The following is a 5,226-nucleotide window of genomic DNA, read 5'->3' on the forward strand; positions in this document are numbered from 1 at the left end:
CATGTAGGAATACCAAGCTCTTGGAGCTTTTTTAAGTCCATAGATAGACTTATTCAACTTGCAAACCAAGGTAGCATCTTGGATGAATCCATGTAGCTGCTCCATATAAATCTCCTCATGAAGATCACCATTCAAGAATGCAATTTTCACATCCATCCGATGAACAATCCTTTTCTAAGTTGTTGCTATAGTTAGTGTCAAACAAATGGAATTCATTTTTTGCTACTGGTGCAAAGGTCTTAGTGTAATCAATGTTAGGTACCTAAGAAAAACCTTTTGCAACAAGTTGAGCCTAATTTTTTCAACACTTCAATCTACTATGAATTTGTTCCAATAGATCCACTTACACCAAACCAATTTTCTTCCCTTAGGAAGAGAGACTAAGTCCAATATATCATTTCTCATAAGAGAGTTATATTATTCCTCCATTGCTATATCTCATTCTGGAATACCTAATGCTTCTTTGAATGACTATGGATTTGAAGCAATTGATATATAAGCATGTGGGAGTGAGTGATGTTGTGATCTTGTCCTCCTAGTATCTGAAGAATTTCTTGCCAGTGGACCTGCCACATCCAATGTCTGCTTAGCCCATCTTTGTATATTAGAAGAAGATGTAGTAGGTGTAAACACCTAAATCTGATTACACAATAGGTAATCTTATTTAGTTATCTCCTAGGACATTATTGATTAAATATTTCTTATTTTATTAATTAATCGTTATCCCCTAGTTAATTAATTAATTTAATTAGCTATAGTCCAATTGATAAAATCAAATGATAACCCAAAATAAAATTATAAATTAAATCCCTATTCCTCTATTAATTTAAATGAATTCTCAAATATGTTTAATTTAATCCCATATCCCCATTTTATTAAATAAATCATTTAATAAAATATCTAAACCTATAAAACATCCTTAAACCCAACTTTTACTCCTAATCCAACCCATTCACCCATACTAACATCACTTAGCCATCTAACTAACTCACCCCATCAAAACTAAGCCACTTTCCCCCTAACCCCCTTCCTAAGAAAATCCCAATCCCCCTCCTAAACATGTGCACAACTTTAAGAAAGGGTTATGACTTGCTAATCCAAGCTAAAGTCAACAATCTCATCCTCACCCTCACCCTCAAGCATTTATGACTCTTACATCCCCCTTTATGGCTCTTACACCCCTCTTACATATTCAACCTCCCTCATTACTCCCTTGACCAACCCTTATCCTATCCTCTCACACTCATCCTCCTTGTGAGAAGTGTCACTTCCCTATTGGCTCTAAACAAGAACAATCTTTGTGCTTCCCTTTGAGTGGATCTCAGCCCTCTCTCACCCTTCTTCCATCCTTACATCCTAACCATCCATTTCACTACCCCTTGGCCTATAAATGAAACTCTCTCCCTTCACAAATATCATCCACTTTTGGTGCAAAGTTATAATGCTATTTTGAGAGCCTAAAAACTACCAAAATACCATTATAATATTGAAATCCCTCCATACCCCCACTGTTGAAACCCTCATCCACACACATACTTAAAAACCTCCATCCTTTGGAAGCTTGAGTACACATCTCCATCCATTAGGGACATATCCACTTCATCACAGGTTATACCATAAGGAGTCTCCCATTCTTGGTTTGCTTCCTTTTGGGGTGATAACCTTGGTCCTATCTTAAGTGTAGTGCTTGCCCCTAGTTCACATTTTTACTATCATTGTCGAACTCTTTTAGGGCTAGTTTTATGTTGATGATTAATAGTGGCATTGTTTTGAGATTATCAAATATTGTTTCAAATTTAGTTTATTATATGATGAGATTACTTGGTACTTTATATTTCATATATGCATGATGATTATTCAGTGATTTCAGCTATTGATGATGATTAGTTAGATGATTTATTATCATATGTGTTTTCTCATGGATACTTACCCCATACTTGCATGTGTATGGTGTGCGTATTTTTTTCTTCTTATGTATGGCATTTATGATGTGGTTAAGAAAGGGAGTCATAGTCACTTGCTAGTCGGGATCTACACGATGCACCACTTCCTGCCATTGCCTATTTAGCTTAGTATACATTGTGCTTATATATGCATGGATTTTATGCAGGTTGTAGGTACCAAGTATCGACTTCCCTGAATTGCCAGGATGAGCGTACCTTATCGCATTATCTCAATGGTAAGAGAGGGGAAATAAATTCTCAAGTCCAAATCCCAACCCTTTAGCCATTTGTCCTAATTGAAAATTAGGACAAGTATCTAAGTCAAATACCCTCAAAATACATTGGATGATGTAATTCGTGATATTAACCCCTAGTTTGATTTTGTATGTATTTTTCTTTGATGGTTTTTTGTATTTTATTTTATGAGTCTTTGGTGTATTTTTCTATTAATTAAGTCTAATTAAAAGATTTAATTAATGATTTAATTTAATGGAAAATTATTATGAAATTTTAATATTTTAATTTTATTTAATTAATTGAAAACTTAATTAAATAAAAAGAATTAAATTTGAAGATAAAAGTTATAAGTTTAAATTTGGAATGTGACAATAATTATTTATAGAGGTCATTTTTAATAAGTGCTAAATAATATTATTATTTAAGTTAATAAATATTTTATCAATTAAAATTTTGAAAATACATTTAAGAGTGGAAAAGATATTAAAATTATTAAAAGAATCTAGATCGCATGATGCGTGCATGTGATTAAAATATATTAAGATAAAACAAGTGGATTTAATAAAGTGAGTGCATGAGATTTAAAATTAATAAATTAATTTAAAAAAATAGTCAAGTGAATATTAAATAAATTAATATGAATTATTTATTCACATAGGAGTATGAAAACTCTCATGACTTTTCATGTTGACAACACAGAAGTTCACACTCTAATTATGCACATGTTGTCTACACTTAGGAGTTAGCATATTATTTGAGCACATGGTGTCTACAACATTCTAGACACCTCATCATCTTTATCTTCTTATCATGGAAGTTACATGCTTAGTTGTCATGCTTATCTCCTAGTTCTTTCTAGACACATTCTAGATGCATCTTAGAGGCCTTTATATGGAGGCTCTCCTAGTGTGTTTGGACAAGCTTAAATGCATTCGAGAAGCTCAGATGCTTCTACATCCTCATATGCTTCTACAAGCACTCCTAGTCACTTGGGGGGTTCAATTCTTAGAGGAATTGCAAATGTTGGAGAAGAAAGGAATTTTTGAAAAGGAGAAGGATCTAAGAGGAGGAGCTTCTCTACAATTTTCTAAGGTGTAGCGAATTAGCATCAGTGTCTAGGTAGGCACTCATGATTATTTTGCATATTTTATTATTCTCTTTCTCTTCCTGTCTTCATCGTGTCTGTTATGTGTGTCTAAATAATTCTCTATGAATGAATCTTCAATTTTATAATTTGTAATTCAAGCATGCATATTGTTTCATCTAGTTATGGAAATTAAAAATATTATTGCAATCTCTCCTAGTAGAATCAAGATTTGGAAATTGATTTGGGTTTGGGTTCAAATTAAAAGTAGAATCTTATTATTATGCATTAGTTTTATATGATTTATTAACTAATCTAATTAAATTTAATTTAATTAAGATTAGTTAATAGTAGAAGTGTAATTAATTATCAATCAATTTTAGTAGAATTAAATAAGTGTTTAGTAGAATTAAATAATTGAATTATTAATGAGATTTATTTTACTTAAAATCAATGAAGATTATTTTAAATAAATGATTCTCCTTAAAGTGTTTTAAGGAAATTGTAAACTAATTATTTGAAAGTTGATAAGTACTATTCTAATGTTTTGAATAATGTGAATGATTTTATCTAAAAGTCAATGGGAACTAGTTCAATGATTTAAATAAGTAAATAATTATCTTATGATTATTTTAGGGAATTGTTTTAAAATAATGGAGGGATAATTCTATGTTTTATTCAAAAAAATTAATGGGTTGAGTTATAGATTAAATGAAGAATCTTATACACTTGAAATCTACATGAAAATGAAAACTAAAACCTAATATTTGACTTAACCATGTGATTGTGAAAGAAAACTAAAATATTTTTTTGTATCTTGTTGTTTATGCTATCCATGTTTGGGGTTTGGGTGGTCCTAGAGTGTTGACCAGTTAGGATGTCTACTAGAGGCTTGGGAGTTATGCGAATGTGATGGCATGTTGATGTTATTTGGTCTCGATTCTTTTAAAATCCAACCATGGTAATGTGATGGCATGCTCTATGAGATGTTTGTATTTACTGATTGTTATTGCTTTCCAATCTTCTTGTGTAAAGCTAAGGTGTATGTATTTGAGACACTTGACTTAACTATTTTTGAGTCATTGATCAGTTATCCTTGGACTACTTTCCAGTCGCCATGATGGGACTGAAATGTTGATTTATTTCTTGATGTTGTCATGTTGTGACATGTTTTGACTCGACCATTTTGGAGTCTTCGATCAATATTATTTGCTTTGAGATGCCTTTTGTTTGCTCATTGAGAACCAATGGATATGGTGATTTATCATTGTTATAGATATTGTGGATATTTGATGTTCTTATTGTGGATTATCTTTTGGTATTTTTCTAGTCGCTTGTTCAGGACTGGGGTGATTTTATGTGATTATTGATTTGTGCTTTTATTGAGCCTAGGGTAAGTTATCTACTTGTAGTGTCGGGAAGTGGCTTGCAATGGGGGTGGGGGCCCTATGTGGCTACCAGGGTAACTCATTATAAGTTATTTAATAAGTGAAAATATTACACTAAATGGGGATTAAAATGAACCTAGAATAAGATAATTGTATGTTCTCGCCCGTGCCTCGAGTTCTAGTACAGACTAGGATGGGAGTAGAGAGAACACTTGGTTGCGACCTTGCATTCTGTAGTATGCCTCGTCAGTATGAGAGGATACTAGTGGCTGTATATGGATCATTAGGGGGTCAGGGTCTATTGAGAGACTACTAGGGTAACTCTAGCATGATTCATGTGATGACACTTTCCCACTTACATAGTAGGTTTCTTATGTGTCTTGTGTGCCTCTGGGTATAAGTGTTGACCCTTTTATGATGGAACCTTTGAGATAGCATACTTTTAGGAGTCCTAAACTTAGAGAGTACTTGTGTTATGTGATTTTTTAACTTGTGTTATGTAATTTGGTATCCTATTTGGGACTTGAGACTATATCCTCAGCATGGTGGGAGTGGGCCAATTAGGTTCCACATG

Source organism: Cupressus sempervirens, chromosome 5 (genome assembly GCF_028749045.1).
Source record: "Cupressus sempervirens isolate cs-2001-9-10 chromosome 5, ASM2874904v1, whole genome shotgun sequence".
Lineage (NCBI taxonomy): Eukaryota > Viridiplantae > Streptophyta > Pinopsida > Cupressales > Cupressaceae > Cupressus > Cupressus sempervirens.